The sequence below is a fragment of the Pleurodeles waltl genome, chromosome 4_1 (assembly GCF_031143425.1).
Source record: "Pleurodeles waltl isolate 20211129_DDA chromosome 4_1, aPleWal1.hap1.20221129, whole genome shotgun sequence".
Lineage (NCBI taxonomy): Eukaryota > Metazoa > Chordata > Amphibia > Caudata > Salamandridae > Pleurodeles > Pleurodeles waltl.
This window is the reverse complement of record NC_090442.1, coordinates 431,009,730-431,027,139: the sequence shown is the minus strand read 5'-3', so window position 1 is coordinate 431,027,139 and position 17,410 is coordinate 431,009,730. Positions and strand designations below refer to the sequence as shown.

The window sequence follows — 17,410 nt, the reverse complement described above, 5'->3', positions numbered from 1 at the left end:
CACACATTTTATGTCTGCCTATCTGAAAGCCATGTGGGATGAGTGTGGTGTTACTTATAAGTTCACTACCCCCTATCATCCACAGACCAATGGTCTGGTGGAAAGATTTAATAAGACCCTGAAGGGCATGATCATGGGTTTGTCTGACAAACTCAGGAGAAGAAGGGATGTTCTCCTCCCATGCCTGCTGTTTGCGTAGAGAGGTGCCACAGAAGGGGGCTGGATTCAGCCCCTTTGAGTTACTGTTTGGGCACCCTGTAAGAGGCCCATTGTGCTTGGTGAGAGAGTCTTGGTGGAAGCCTCTCAAAGAGTCCAAGGAGAATGTGCTAGATTATGTGCTGGGCCTGCGGTCACGCATGGCTGAGTACATGAAGAAGGCAAGCAGACACCTGGATGCCAGCCAAGAGCTCATGAAGCTCTGGCATGATCAGAAGGCTACCATGCCTGAGTATCACCCAGGACAGCTGGTGTTGGGTTTGGAGCCCATGGCTCATAGGGCACTTCAGGCCAAATGGACTGGGCCCTGTCCAATTGTGGAGAAAAAGGGTGAGGTCACCTACTTGGTGGACTTGGCACCCACAGGAATCCTCATAGGATCCTGCATGTTAACAGGTTGAAACCCCACCAGGACAGGGCAGACATGACCATGCTGATGGTCACTGATGAAGGAAAGGAGGAGGAGAATTAACCTCTGCCAGACCTCCTGTCCTCAAATGAACAAGATTGGTCAGTGGAGGGAGTGGTACTCTCTCCCAAGTTGACAGACCAGCAACAAAAAGACTGCAGACAAGTTTTGGAGACGTTTGCTAGTCTGTTCTCCCTGACCCCTGGACTCACCAATTGGTGTGCCCATGACATTGACACTGGTGACAGCTTACCCGTCAAAAACAAGCTGTACAGGCTGTCCGACCAGGTCAAGGCCAACATCAAAGCTGAAGTGGCTAAGATGTTGGAGCTCAAGGTAATTGAGCCCTCTGACAGTCCTTGGTCCAGTCCAGTGGAACTGGTGCCCAAACCTAATCCCCAAGGTGGGAAGAAGGAATTGAGGTTCTGTGTGGACTACAGATGTCTAAATGCAGTCACTTTGACTGATGCTCACCCCATTCCTAGAGCAAATGAGCTCATTGATAGGTTGGGGGATGCCAAATTCCTGAGCATGTTTGATCTGACCTCAGGATACTGGCAGATTGCCTTATGTCCAGGAGCTAAGGAGAGGTCAGCATTTTCCATGCAAGAGGGCAACTTTCAGTTCAAGGTGATGCCCTTTGGCCTGAAATATGCTCCTGCCACCTTCCAACGGTTGGTGAATAGAGTCCTGTCTGGGTTGGAATCTTTCAGTGCAGCTTATCTGGATGATATAGCTGTATGTAGTTCCACCTGGGAGGACCACCTTGTCCACCTGAAGGAAGTGCTTCAGGCCCTGCTTCAAGAAGGCCTGACTATCAAAGCAAGCAAGTGCCAGATAGGGCAAAGCTCAGTTGTGTACCTGGGCCACCTTGTTGGTGGAGGCCATGTTCAATCTCTCCAGCCCAAGATCCAGACTATCCTGGATTGGGAAGCTCCTAAAACCCAGACTCAGGTCAGGGCCTTTCTTGGCCTGACTGGGTACTACAGGAGGTTTGTTCAGAATTTTGGGACCATAGTGGCCCCTTTGACAGAGCTTACCTCCAAGAAACAACCCAAGATGGTCATTTGGACCCCAGAGGCTCAGAAAGCTTTTGACACCCTCACACACGCTATGTGTTCAGCACCAGTGTTACTGGCCCCTGACTATAGCAAGGAGTTTATAGTGCAAACAGATGCTTCAGAGGAAGGGATTGGGGCAGTGTTAGCACAAGTTAATGAAGAGGGCCAAGATCAACCAGTTGCCTTCATCAGCAGGCGACTACTCCCCAGAGAGAAAAGATGGAGTGCCATTGAGAGGGAGGCCTTTGCTGTGGTCTGGTCCCTGAAGAAGTTGAGGCCATACTTGTTTGGCACACACTTCTGTGTACAAACTGACCACAGACATCTCAGATGGCTGATGCAAATGAGGGGGGAGAACCCAAAACTGTTAAGGTGGTCCATTTCCCTACAGGGGATGGACTTCACAGTGGAGCACAGACCTGGGACTGCCCATGCCAATGCAGATGGACTTTCCAGGTTTTTCCACTTAGCTGATGAGAACTACCAGGGTGTAGGTTAGTACCCGTCACCTTTCATCTGGGGGTAGGGGAGTGTAAGAAAGTCCTCCTTTTTGCCCGGTCACTCCCACACTTTTTGGACAGATACTGGTGGTTACTGACTCTTGGCCGTGCCCTGGGTACTGCATACCAGTCCCAGGGCCAGTGCTCTGTGTAAAGTTAACCTACCTATAAGTCCCTAGTATATGGTAGGGCATGTAGGTTTAGGGACCACAGCATAGGTAGTGCACCCATAGGTGTACTGCTGAGGTGCCCAGTATCATTTGAAAGGCAGGCATGCCTTGCTGGCTGCTTTTAAATTAAAGTTATATGCAAATTCGACTTTGGAATTAAAAGTAGTTCCAAAGTCTTAAACTACCTTATTTTTACATATAAGTCACCCCTAAAGTGTGCCCTATGTTTCCCTAGGGCTGGGTGCCATGTAACTATAAGCAGGGACCTTATATAAGTAGTTTTGTAAGCCCTAGAGAGGTAAAAACATCCAAATTTGTTTTTCCATCGATGTAGTGAATGGCCTTCAAAGGCTAGAATGGGGAGGCTTTATTTTAAATTTCAAAGTCCCCTTAAATGACAGATACAAAGGGTTTGGTATCAAATTAATTGTTATAATAAATCCCACAACTTCTAGTTGTGGGATTTAATATAACTTGTTCAGGTAAAGAGTTTTAAACTTTACCTAAAAAGTTGCCAATTTCAGCCCTGCATTGTTTTTTTCTTCTGTGCCCTGATTGGCCAGCCTCTGGCAGCCTGGCCAGGCTGCCTTGATGAGGTGTAAAGTGGCCTGGCTTCACACAAAGAGATGTGCCTGTGGGAGGGAATTTCCCCTCAGCAGATGGTGAGGCAGGAAGGGGGAAGCTGCCAAACTGGTCTTCAAAGGCAGAGAAGGACATTTGAAGCAACGCAGCAACACCCCCACATCCTGCAATCCTAGACAACTAGGTGCCCCCTTGATTAGATTAGGAGAGGGCAGGAGAGGGGTGTGTTTATGATTTTTAGCCACACCAGTGGGTGGGCTCAGCCAGTTGTAACCTCCAAAAATCATTTTCGGCCATGAGGGATTTTTTAAGAATGTTGCCTCCTGGGATGGATTTTTGCCACACTTCCCAGGAAGTGGTCATCACAGGGAGAAGGACCCTGCACCTGATTGGAGAATCAGGACCCCCCTGTTTTTCACCGAGGAGCAAGGATAAAACTGGCAGACCTGCACCCACACCTCAGATCCCCATCAGATTCCAACAAGGAAGAACCAAAGGAGAAGAAGGACTGCCGTGCTGGACCCCTGGCCTGCACCTGGAACCTGCACTCAGAAGTACTGCACCAGCTGCACACTTGGGCTTCACCACAAGAATGACTTTGCCTGGCTTCAACTGGTTCAAGGAGGGACTCCCTGTTTGCTACAGGTGAAGAATTGCTAACATGAGTCCCCTGCACCAACTCCTGAAGAAATCAACCAGCTGACCACTGCCCGGTGGCCAAAAAGGAGTTTGCGCCAGGTGCATTCTGGGAGTTGTAGTCCACACCTCCAAGGATCATCTCAGAACTTCTGGACCCATGGGGTGAGCTGCGGACCCCAAAAGAACCTTAAAAGAACATCTGGGAGAAGACCCCGAAGTTTAGAGAAGTTTGGAGAACTTTAGAAAAAAAAACATAGAGGGACTGACCCGCCACGGCCGCTCTATCCGGCTTGCCTCCACCGCGACCCAGCCTGATTTGCAGGTTCGTCCCGGTGAAGAAAATCTCCAAAAAAGAGACTAAGTCCGAAGGTAAAAAGTTCACCGGGACCTCCCAGCCAGCGTGTCCGAGGAGGGCTCCAAGGACGTCGCATCAAGGCCCAGGTTTACCCCGGTCGAAGGATTTTCACCTCGAAAAAACGACTAAGTCCGAAGGTAAAAATCTCCACCGAGGGTTCCCGCGACGCGTATCCGGAGAAGAGTTCTAGGAGGTCGGATTGGACTGGTAGGTTCGCCCACTGAAGAAAATCTTCAGAAAAGGGACTAAGTCCGAAGGTAAACTTTTTACCGGGGCCTCCCGTCAGCTGTAGTCGAGCAGGGCTCCATCGCGGTTAAACTTTGACTTTGCCCTGGTCGAGGTGCAACCAGATGACCCGATTGCCACCTTTTGTTTCTACGCGCTAAGAAACAATAATTCTTTAAAAATTCATATCTCCGGTTCTCCTTATCCGATTTTATTCGTTTTTGTGTCATTTTAAAGATAAAAATATAATCTATGTTTATAAATTGGTTTTGGATTTTTAAACTGTTTCCTGTGTTTTATTTAATTACTGCTTTGTGATATTTGAATGCTTTACACTCTGGGGGTCATTCTGACCCTGGCGGTCATGGACCGCCAGGGTTGACGATCACGGAAGCACCGCCAACAGGCTGGCGGTGCTTCCAGGGCCATTCTGACCGCAGCGGTAAAGCCTCGGTCAGAAAAGGGGATCCGGCGGTTTCCCGCCGGATTTCCCCTGGCCCAGAGAATCCTCCATGGGGATTCCGACCCCCTTCCCGCCAGCCTGTTTCTGGCGGTTTACACCGCCAGAAACCGGATGGCGGGAACGGGTGTCGTGGGGCCCCCTAACAGGGCCCCATAAAGATTTTCACTGTCTGCCTTGCAGACAGTGAAAATCGCGACGGGTGCGGCTGCACCCGTCGCACCCCTGCAACTCCGCCGGCTCCATTCGGAGCCGGCTTCATTGTTGCAGGGTCTTTCCCGCTGGGCCGGCGGGCACCCTTTTGGCGGTCGCCCGCCGGCCCAGCAGGAAAGTAGAAATGACCCCCGCGGTCTTTTGACCGCCGAGCGGTCTTTCGACGGGGGTACTTTGGCAGGCGGCCTCTGCCACCCGCCAAAGTTGGAATGACCCCCTCTGTCTCCTAAGTTAAGCCTTGACGCTCGTTGCCAAGCTACCAAGGGTTGAGCTGGGTTTAATTTACTGAGACCTAACTGGACCTAAGTGAAGGTTAGTGGCCTATTGCTAAGTGTAGGTACCTACCTGCCCTTACCAATAACCCATTTTCCAACAGAGTTTGCAGTGCTCCTGGAATTATGAAACCATGTCAGGGTACTTTCAGAGGACTGGTTAGCAGGGATAGAAGATTGAATCATCCAGATGAGGGTCCACCATAGAAGCTCTACCTATTTATTCAAGAGGATCTACAATCGCTGTCTGTGCCTCCACAGTATCATCTAAAATAATGGCAAAATCAATGGGATTTCCAGTCCCCTCTTTACTAGCCCTCACACCCACTGTGATGCTCCTTGGAACATCAGGCAAAGTGTGATCTAAAAACAGTAAGGAGCTGGAGCTCAAAGAGTCACTGCCTTGGCATTTATCTTCTGGATGATGAGAAGATGCTGTAGGCTTTTGGGATACTTCCTCCCATAACAAATATCAGGGAATTGAGGGTTGCTATCTATGTTGGGCTTCTCCGCCAATGCCTCAGACGCACTGTGAGCAAAAATCCCTAAACTTTGTGAACTATCCACTAATCCTTGCAGACTTAGTTGAGTTTGTTCCTGTGTCTGAACTCTTTGAACAATCTTCCCAGCCTCAATTTGAGCTCATGGGCATCCCTTTTTGAGTTTCTTTGCCAGATTTGTCTTTACTGAATGGGGTCACCCCCACCAAGATGTTATTCTGGCTGATCTCTGTGGTATCTCTAACCCACAGGCTCCCTGCTGCTCCATAGGTTGGTGTAGATTTGAGCTCTTTGTTGATCTATTGAAAGAAGCTTGTTATCAACTTTGAAGTTGGTTTGCCCACATTACTGCTGAATGGTGGGGAGGAAGATTTCATGGAGGAAGACTGCGCCTCTACAGGTTCTATATGCGAGGGCACTGTTTGCAAGGTTATGGCCACAGGCTCTGGGATCCTTAGGTTCCCTTTGCGTTTGTTGTCCTTTCCCTTTGGGTACATTCTAAAAAATGCATTGAAGATTCTTAGAGAGATCCTCTGAGCCACCTGTTTAGGGCGTCTATTTGTCAAAGTCATGACATTTTGACAGTAGGTACAAAAGTTTTTAGTATTAATATGAAAAGCATGTAAACAGCTATGTCCTGTGTGTCCTTTTTGATCCTCGGATGAGGGCTTAGAGGGCGGGAGCACACCTTTGACCGCAAGACCACTTTATTCTAGCTGGGCCTCTTCTGCGGTCTAGGGGCTCACACCACAGAACCCTCTACCATGGCTGTACCACCACTGCACCTCCTCCTTCTTGCTGGATGCACAACACAAAATCAATGTCAGTGGCCTCCCACTAGCCTCACAGCACTCTGTGTCTAGGCAGCTCACCTTGCATATCATAAAGTGGTCTGTGCAATTGGCATAGGCCATTGAAGTGAGAACAAAAGAAAGGATGAGCTTTGTAAACAAGTGTCACACATAATAACAGTACCTGGCTTTGCGAAGAGCCCTGTGGAATCCCTTTCTCAAGGGTATTGAAAGAGTACTAAAATGCTAGAAGATGGACACCTTAAGTACAGATGGAGCAATAAGATGGCAGCCAAGCAAATAAACTGGCCTGAATACTGATCAGATAGGGGAGAGCTAATAAGATATCATGAGATACCAGATCAAAGACTTCACAGGGGCCTACTAGTACCAAGGCTGCCCTTCCTTGTCTTGATAATTTAAGAAAATTCCTGGTAAATCACTAACTCAACAACCAAAGAACACTCTCACTATAATCCTATATGCAAGCAAGACAACCTTCAGTGTATTAGAAGTCCAAAACCCACAACCATCCTGAACCAAAATCATCCTGAAGGCCTACAGTCATCAAACTTAGAATAGTGACCCAGGGCCTTATTTGAAGTCTGGTAGGTGTCCAGTTCAGTGAAGGATGTGACTCTCCAGGATAAAGACCGCTCGCCAAATTTAGGAATTGTTAGAAATGGGGTCTTTGGTTGACAGTCAGGTTAGCCCCTGTTCAAGCAAGGACCCTCACTCTAGTCAGGGTAAGAGAGAATCACCCTCAGCTAACCCCTGCTGAGCCCCTTGGTAGCTCGGCAGAACAGTAGGCTTAACATTAGAGTGCTAGGTGTAAAGTATTTGTACCAACAAACACAGTAACTTAATGAAAACACTAAAAAATGACACAACACAGGTTTAGAAAAATATAAAATATTGATCTAAATAAAACAAGACCAAAACAACAAAAATCCGCAATACACAAGTCAAGTTATTAATTAAAAGTCAAAAACAGTCTGTAAGTAGTTTTAAACACTTCATTTCAATTATGATTTTGAGTTTTGATTTATGGGCAGTTGATATTTTTTCCTTGGTTTACACATCTGAGTTTTAGTTAGCTTCAGATTTTAAATGTCTGCCAAAAAACTGTTAAACAACTGAACAGAGTCCATAGTCTTACTATAAGTATCATGACTTAGAAATGTGGAAAGGCTCCTCAGTAGTAAGACATTTGGGATTTGTATCAAAGAAATTCTGTTTATGTTTAGATATTAAGTTCTATCAGGTGCAATAGTCTAGAGCAATGGCTGATAGAGATTTGAGGCTCAATATCATAATCTAATGGACGCTTAGGACCATCTGTATTACATTCATATTTTGTACTTGTGAAAAAAGTGGATATGAGACAGCAGTGGGCCTCCATTTTTTTATTAAATGCTGTAGGAGAATTTCTTTTCATTTTACCCTTCAGAATTATACAGCCTAGTGAAGTTAGTGTCATTCGTTACATTCTCCTTCAATTCATTATTTTGTTTACCAATAGAAATGTTAAAGGCTTCAATCACCGACTTGAATCACTTACTATGACAAAAAAATGTTTAATGTCTTGTTTAAATATTGTTTCTATGTTTTTCTGTTTTTGGCTGGTATATTAGCACTTATACATAGTATATGGTTAATCAACTGAAACAATCTAATTGGTTGAATGAAATCTTTAAAGGTGGATTGACATGTTAAGTTGAGTACTGTCTAAAATATTCACCAAGCAATAACGTTATTTTTAATTGTTACTTTTTATGGCACCTTAGATTTTTAAAATGATGGTTTCTGCAACCAATACAAAAACTGACTCCAGTTCATGCACTGGAACCCTCACCTTTAACATTGTGAATGTAAATGATGAAGCACCGGTCTTCACGTAAGTGATGAGTAAATAAATGTGATATGTTGATAGCTGCACAGAATATGCAATTACTCAGGATGAATGTGCATGTTTCATTCAAATATACAATGGTTCTTTTCTTTTAAGAATGGGTGCAGCACATGCAAATGGGAAACACATTCAATCAACCCTGAAGTTGATCTTTGTTCATAGATGTGATCTAGAAGCAATGTTATTTGCTGATCCTGGAGAGATCGGCACTAATTATGACATTTACAAAACCACTATTTGTGATACTTTTCACTTTATTTGCTCATTTCTCTCTGCAGTGAATGGGAAATGTTTTCAAAGAAAAACTAACATTGAGTTGTTCTGTGTAGCATTGTCCCAAACACATGTTCTCTTCCAATGCAATTGTGATTTTGCAATTCATTTACAACCACACCAAATCGGACATGTTGTTCACAAGTTGGCAGTTCTATTTGCTGCGATAACATGGATTTGTCGCAAACACTTTTTATAAAAGTGTGATGTTTTATCTTGACAGCAAACTTTCTGTTGGTCTTGAGGTATTTTCACCTTGTTGCATAATATTATGGGTGGTGTATTCTCACTTTTACTCTTGCTTCCCATCAGCTTCCTGTCTCCCAAATAATGTGTTTATCTGAAGATAAAGAAATATTTTGTATCAGTGATAGTGTCAGTAGGGTATAGTGTGTGTGTTGGAGACTGTTTGCTTCTTGATAGTACTTAAACTGATTGTACATGGGGTTCAAAAGAGTGAACTAATATTCATTGATGTTTGATCATGGGTGGCTTTCACTGCCCAAGTATAGTGAAGTGGTGCTTGGGAACACTTAGGCCCATATTTATACTTTTTTAGCGCCGCATTTGCGTCATTTTGTGATGCAAATGTGGAGCACACTTACAAAATTCAATTATATTTTGTGTGTTTGCGCCACGTTTGCGTAAAAAAATTACACAAATGCTGTGCTAAAAAAGTATAAATATGGGCCTGAGTACAATATCAAGATGCACGGGCAGCTCCTTTCAGAAGAAGGGACAGCCTAGGAGTACAAAAGGATAAGTTAGTTTCCCAGAAAACAAAAATATGATTGTGGCAAGCACGAAATATAGAATGGTTAACTAAATAATTAGGAGAAGGCAAAATAGTGAACCCATGTCTTCCCAACAGGACTATACGACAATAAGAGCTGAAACACCAATAATGGTGGTTTGCCAACTTTCCAAGAGTAAAATATCTGCCATATTTTATTATGTAACAGTCTGCAACAGCCTCTCCATGATAATAAACATGGCTTCAAATATGTATGTAATTATCACTTGACTTCTCTGGCTTTGTTGACTTTAAATATTAATCATGGATTGTTAACACAACTCTAAAACACATTTAAAATGTATTTATATTGCCTGATTGCAGTATCTATAGATAAGGGCTAAACATATCAGTTTTAGGAGGTTTTGCTTATTATTGTACCAGATGAGACATTAAAATACCTGTAGGGCTGGTGGAAAATCAGTCAGATCGCACCCATAGGTGAAATCTAAATCAAACAACATGACTTTATGTGTGAATTCATACCAGCACCTCAATGTTCTACAGACATGATCAGAAGAACAATGTACATTTTATTGAGTTGGATAAAGATCAACTCCCAAATAGTTCTAATTGATCTTATTTGTCACATACAGTCATTCAATTTGAACAGATAATATAGAATCCTCTTGATGGAGTTCATGATGGTTTGATCTAAATTACATCATTTGTCAGAGCACATTTGGGGTTGTACTGCTTTTAGGGACCCACCTAAAACTAAAGTTTATTTGAAGGAATAAGATATAAAACACTGTATTCAATTTTGAAAATCTTTTGATATATCATTGGAGGTTTGTGTTACATAAATTTGAAATTATCTGACTTCAGGCAGTGGAGATAATAGATCAGTACCCCAGAAAACTGCATCAATTATTTTTTTCAAGCTTACTCTTAACACACTATTGAGTTTTCCTTCGATGAATATGGTGTTCTCTACTATGCATTGATTTGTAGACAACAGAGTGTACAGTTCAGAAATTTGACAAGATATATGACATAATTAAAAGAGGGACAAATTGCCATGTCATTTTATTTGTACTTTTTTGTAGTGCATTTACCATTGTCTCAAACCTTATTTTCTTATAGGCGTTCCTATCGTGCACATATGTTCAATTTCTTGTTGAACTACCCTGTCCCCTTTATGAGGGATTCTTTTTATGTAAATATTATTATTAGAAATATTTTTCATAATTGCTCAGTGAACCAGGGCACATGTTCCTCTATTGTTGAAGGTTCATAAGTTACAAGCACACAGATGCATGCGCATGTGCTGATCATGATAGTTTGACTAGAGACATGTCAAGTGAAACAGTCCCTCCAATCTTCAAGAAAGAGCAAGAAAGTATGCACTGTACAATAAGCAAATACACTGTTATGTGTGATTGGGTGATTTCTCTATTGGATTACATTTCCTTGGGTTACTCATCTGACTTTTAATTACCTGCAGGATTTGAAATGTGTGCCTAAAAGCAGTCAAACAATTGAAAAGGTTCCATAGTGTTCCTATACTTACCTTAGTTTCCTTATTCATTGTAATTGCCAGCATTGAAAAAAATAACAATAGATTTAGTTCGATTTACCAACAAAAATGTTTTTAAGCAACTCAAAATGAAAATAGCATTGAAACTTTGAAAGAAAAATGTCAATGTAAAATATACCTTACATAAACTTATTTCAATATATTTCCAGAAAAGTGTTTATTATAGCAAAAGTACTAACATTTGAATTTTCTCTGTAAGATAAATGCACTTTTAGGCATTTTTTTTCTCAGATTAGCAAGTTTTCAAATATGAAAATAATATGCAGTTTTTGCTAGTTCCGTGGCAGTCAATGTGTTTCCTGGGTTGCCTTTGTAATGACTCTCATTACATCTCCAAATCAGCAAATGATTGTGTCTTGGACATACGACATTTGTGTGTTTAATCATAAAGTGTTTCTTCAGTATATTTGTTGTGTTTTAGTCATTTTGTCAGAATGCTTTCTTCTTTTACATACATATATTGATTTAATTTGTTGTATGTCAACTCTAAGACTGCCTCACTCTTTGATTAAATGTTTAGTAGTAGTTTACCCTATATTATGTTTAGATCATTACCTCAAAAATCAATCAATCTTGGGGGGTGGCGGTGGAGGTGCAGATGGTGGTTCAAATAGGCAGGTCCTTGGTTGTGGAGGGCTTTGCAGGTATGGGTCAGGAGCTTGAAGTGGCATCTCTTCTGGACCGGAATTGTTTGGAGCCTTTGATTCAGTTTGGTAGTGGTGCCTGCATAGAGTGCACTACCATAGTCCAATCAGCTGGTGATGAGGGCATGCATTACTATCTTTCTGGTGTTGATGGGGAGCCACTTAAGGATTTTGCAGAGCATGCAGGGTGTGCTGAAGCAGGCTGGAGTGATGGTGTTGACCTGGTGTTTTATGGAGAAGTCACTGTCTAGGATGATGCTGAGGTTGCAAGCATGGTCTTTCAGGATGGGTGTGGGTCAGACGGCCACCAGGAGTTGTTCCAGAGGGAGGCGTGTTTGCCGAAGATGAAACCTTCAGATTTTTCCATGTTAAGCTTTAGGCAGTTGCTAAGACGTTCTTCATGCAGTTATGTAAGTTCATCTTTGTGGAGGTGGGGTTGGCAGTGAGCAATAGGACGAGCTGGGTGTCATTGGCATAAGAGATGATGTTGATGGCTTACGATCTGATGATGTCTGTGAGTGGTATCATGTAGAAGTTTAAAAGTGTTGGCTGAAGGATGAGCAGATGTTGTGCTTGGCTTGTGATGTGAAGGGGAGGGGAGGTGGACTTTCTGGGTGTGCCCTGTGAGGAAGGATGCCATCATTCTAAGCCCATCATCTGTTATTCAAGTCTGTCACAGGCTGTCCATGAGTCTGTGGCAGGAGACCATGTTGAAGGTTGCGGAGAGGTCAAGTAGGAACAGGGTTGTAGATTCTCCACTGTTGAGAAGAGTGTTGAGGTGATCAGAGTTGTCTTGTTGCTGTGGTTGGTTCTGAATCTTGATTGGGAGGGGTCTGGTAGGTCAGGAGCAGCAAGATTGGCCGGTAGTTCAGGAGTTTAATGGGGTCTGCTGAGGGTTTCTTGAGGAGGGGTCTAATCTTGGTGTGTTTCCAGGTATTGGGAAAGATGGCCATGGTTAGTGAGGTGTTGATGATTATGGTGAGTTGGCAGCTGATCTGGTCTCTTCTGAGGTTGAAGAGTCAGTGGGGACAGGGGTCAGTGGATTCTCCAGAGTGGATGAAGTGCTTAAAGGTAGTTGTGTTGGATGAGCTGAGTTGTTTCCAGGTGGTGAGCGGGAAGCTGGTTATGGTGGTTGATTGGAGGCTGGGGTGTTGGAGGTTTGGGGGTTGATGTTTGCTATCTTGTTGTGATAATAGTCTTTCAATGGGTGTTGAGCACGTGAACTCTCTGAAAATGGTGAAAAGTTCCTTGGTTTGGTTGGTGCTGGTGTCAATCCAGAGGGTCTGGCCCACCTTCTTTGCTGCTCTGATCTGTTTATGGTAATCATTGAAAGCTGACTTAAAAGTGGCTCTGTTTGTTTTGTTCCAGCTGGTGTGCTTTCTGTGCACTTAGGCTGGTTTGGTGAGAGCAACATGGTCCGTGGAACTGGTGATCCAGTCGTCAGAGTTCTGTACTGCGTGGTCCAGGTTGGTGGAGTATTTGGGTTGTGTGGTGCTGAGGGCATTAGACCATTGTTACTGAGTGGCCTAGGACCAGGTGAGGAAGTGGGCCTTGTGGTGGTTGAGGATGGTGCGGGCATGTCCGGTGATGGTGAAGTATATAATGGAGTGGTCCAACCAGGTGAATCCGAGATGTGGGTGTATCTGATTTTGTTGTTAGACATGAAGATGGGGTCCAGCGTGTTTCCAGCTTTGTGTGTGGAGTCTGTGACTAGCTGCTTGAGGCCGATGTTGTTCAGTTTTTCCAGGAGGTCAGTGGAGTTGGTGTCAGTGGGGTTGTCTAGGTGGAAGTTAGAGTCTCCCAGGAAAACTTAGTGTTCAGATTCAATAGCAAATGAGGCGATGTATTCAGCGATGGCATTGCTGACTCCAGTCCATGGTCCTGGTGGTCAGTACGTATAAGTGTCTTTGATGGTGGTGTTATTGTTGGTGCGAAGCTGGAAGTTCATGTGTTCCATTTTAGGCATGGTCTGGTCATCGGTTATGGTGCAGGTGATCAAATCCTTGTGTATGACGGCCATGCCACCTCCATGTCTGTTGGTGCAGTCAAGGTGTTTCATTTTGTATCCGATGGGTGTTGCTGTGTTGATATCCAGGGATGATGCTGGGGTCATCCAGGTTTCTGTAATGAAAGTTACATTGGGGGAAAGGGGGGGGGTGGTGTCCCAGATGCAGGTGCCATGTTTTCAGAGAGATCTGGCATTGAGTAGAATGCATCTGAGTTGATCCGGTGGTGTATTGACTGATTCTGATGGTGACGTGCGGGATCCTGCAGGGGTGATTTGTTCTGCAGTGGAGGTGAAGCAGCAGTGGAGACAGATGAATGGCCCTGATGTGGAGCAGGCCATTGCAAGGCAACAGTTGTTTTTGGGACCGGGGTCTAGGGTATGAAGAGCAGCAGCTGAGTACCTGTGGGAGTCCGGAGGTTCAGGGTTCCTAGCACTGGGTGCAGTCTAGGGGTGAAAGGATGCAGATAGGCTTGCCTTTGGCACACCTTTGGTGCACTGGTGGTGCATCCGCTGTGTGGCCGACTGTGGCCTCAATTAAATAGGTCCTGAGAGGGGCTCTGGGCAGACAGGAGAGCATGAAACAGGAGCACGGAAAGCAGGAGAGTGGAAGAACAGCAAGGAGATAAGACAACTGTCAAGGTTCCTGGGGGCAGGAGACCTTGTCCTTGGACATAGGGGCAGAAGACGCAGAGAGCCAGGGGCAGAAAGGAGCTTGGTGCTGACTGCTGCTGGATGACTGTCAGGTCAGGCATGCCTGTGGTTTGCTGTCAGGGGAGAGCTGGTCTGGACTTGAGATATATATATATATATATATATATATTTGATTCTACAAATAATGAATGTTTGTGACCCTTCCCAAAGCTGCACAATATTTCTCATTTGCAGAGTTGGCTATGGAAAGCATGGGGTTGATCCCTTAAGGTGAGCTTTTTGCATGACTGTGAGAAAGCTGTTCAACTTTCCCCCTGTGTTGGCATGCTTGTAGCTGCCTTGCACCAATGTGGGCACCCTTACACCCTGGTGCAATGGTGACTGCATTGTGGGCAGGATAGTTTGTGTGCAGGAAGGGGTAGCTGTATTACTCTTTGCATATCTGCTTCAGAATGCAATTCACATGCAAAGTGGAGGCAATGAGGAGAAATACGAACATTTTTCCTCATTACTCTATCCTCGAGTCGGTGCACCATTCTGGTGCAAACCAAAGTTTACAAGGTTTGTAAATCTAGGTTTGTATCACAATATGTGGTTGGATACACTGGAAGGCCACTGCTCCACTCTTGTTATATCTATATGATGCAAGGTGGTAAAAGGTCTTTGCATGGTTTTGTAAATACCAAAACAAAATTTGCTATAAAAAAGTGAAGCCTTCACATTGCAATATTTTGGTAAATCTGACCAGTAGACTTATTTAAACATGTTGTAACTGATCTAAATTATGTTCAATCTTGATGCCAACTAAAGATTAAAAAAAAATCTGTACAGTAATTTTGCAGCTTTTTCCATTTCATGTTATTGTTTCCCAACATTTTCTACCAATAAATTTAGCTAATAATTCATTCAATATTTTAGGTAGCAATTTTTGACATTCATGTTTTTTGTACATCTCCCTTAAATTATTATTTTAGTTTTAATTGATGTTGAAGATGTTTCACTTATAGTATTTTTCCAAATTACTTAATGAGTGTTGCATCCTAACTTGTGTTAACTCTATGAAAAGATAATGGGCCTCATTATGACCTTGTCAAAGAGGATTACTCCGTCACAAATGTGATGAATATCCCGTCCGCCATATTACAAGCACAATGGAATTTAACAGAACTTGTAATACGGGGGCAGGATATCCGTCACGTTTGTGACAGAGTAATCCCCTCCACCATGGTTGCAATCAGGCCCTATATCTGCGTAAGTGTTTGGACTCTTGGAATATGTGGGAGCTGAGGCAAGGACCTAGATGCTAATCCCCCAATCCACCAATCCTCAATACTGACCAGGGTCTGAATACACTAGTCTGTACAACTCCCCCACTGCAATATGGGGGAAAGGGTATCTGAGAGACAGAGAGAGAGGAGAAACAGAGAAAAATTAAATATACACAAGTCAACTCAGCCCCCGGGGTCTTCAGTAAAGATAATTGCTAAAAAGTACTTTCAGTTGGTGCAGGGGAATTCTCAGATTGCCTGACCTACTTGTCAGGCAAGGTAGGTCTATGGAGGCTGGCTTATTCACAGGTGTTGAAGATATTGAGTGCAGTTTGCATTATGTTAACTGTGATGCATATGAGCAACAGTTAAGTATATAGAAATGTGAATGGAGCAAATGGTCTAAGTAAATTACAGAATCAATTTAGGAAATACTCTCCTCTGATACTCCACAGTACTAGCCTTTGAAAAATGTCAAAATATACAATGAATCCCACTCAAGAACTGGGGAACTGAGAGTACCAATAGCAGCCAGCAACATTTGCCTTCAAAGGAGCTTCCTCAGCAATCTCAAAAAGGATATCAAATTAGGTCATTGGATTTCCAGACAACCTGGGACTAGGGCAGGAAGTCAGGGATTTCCAGATACTTCTGTATAGTGGAAGATTCTAAACGCTTCTCCAACCTCAAAGGAGGCACCAAATATGAAAATAGGACCCTCAGACCAACTTTTCAATACAATTATTTTACCAGTAGAAGGACTCTCAGAGGACTGCCTGCTGTTGTGTCCTTCTATGTACTTCAGAAGACTTCTCTGTTGCCCCAAGAGGAATGCCCTGCTGCCTGTTGCCTGCCCTGTGTTCTAGAAGGACTGCTTTGCTGTCTGAGATCTTCTTCCTTGCTTACATCCAGGACTACTAAAGTGACTCCAAGTGCTAATCAGCTGGCCTTCTGATCAGAGCCTCAAGGACAGAAAAGGCACCAACCATCTTGACCCTACACCTGGACCAGCTTGAGTGAGTCCTTATCCTCCAAGTGGTCCCTGGACCCTTGGAAGTGGAGTTAAACCGGAGATTCCATTAACTCTGTTGGGAAGTGATGTCAAACACTGCAAAGCAACACCATACAGACCATACTACAAGGACATAAGGTACAAACCTTAGTGGGCCAAACGTGGTCCTGTGCCCGGCCCACACTCCATCTTGGTTGGCCTGAATTTGTGACTATGTCCAGGTCCAACATCACCAGATACCCTCAGTTGGTGCTTTGCACCTTTTGGCATTACTTTTATCTACATCTGCAAAATGTCTACGGATTTGAATCGGGACATTTTAGTGTCTGTTAGAAATTGGGTTCTTGGTTGGCAGAGGTATGCACCCTGTCCAAGCAGAAACCACAGTCTTAGCCATGGTAAGTCACAAACACACCATATGTTAGCCTATGTTTACCCTCTGGTAGCTTGGCACAGAGCAGTCAGGGTTTACTTAAGAGGCAATTTGTAAAGTATTTATGCAACACCTCAAACAGTAAAACAGTGAAAATGCCACACAGAAAAAAATAGAGCTTAATTTAATGAGCAGTACAAGATCAAAACGACAAACGTCCATTAAGTAGAAGCTGAGATATGAATTATTGAAGACTAAATGCAATATAGTGCTCAAAAGCATAAAGTGCCAAACAGGGATATCTGGTCACGCTAGACTGGGTTAAATGTTCAGGCCAGCTGTAACGGAGCGCAGGTCAGATACAGTCCCAGATAACTCCCGTTGACGGTTTACCTTCTCAAGAATTGGACCAAGATTCGTCTATGAGGGGAAGACATTTATCGGGAACAGGAAGAGTGTCGCTGGTGGTGGTTCGTGGGTGGGAAGAGTCAGCCAGGCATTGAAGATGGGCAGCAATACTTTCTGCACGAAGAAACAAACTTG

General features: G+C 43.9%; 1 long non-coding RNA gene across 1 annotated transcript in view; it reads left to right on the top strand.

Annotated features, from left to right (window-relative positions):
• LOC138288522 (uncharacterized) overlaps nt 1-17,410 on the top strand; it is a 62,545-nt gene that overhangs the window by 11,770 nt on the left and 33,365 nt on the right. The window contains exon 2 of the long non-coding RNA XR_011202434.1: nt 8,181-8,290. This is a non-coding gene — a long non-coding RNA (uncharacterized lncRNA). The remainder of the gene's footprint in view (nt 1-8,180; nt 8,291-17,410) is intronic.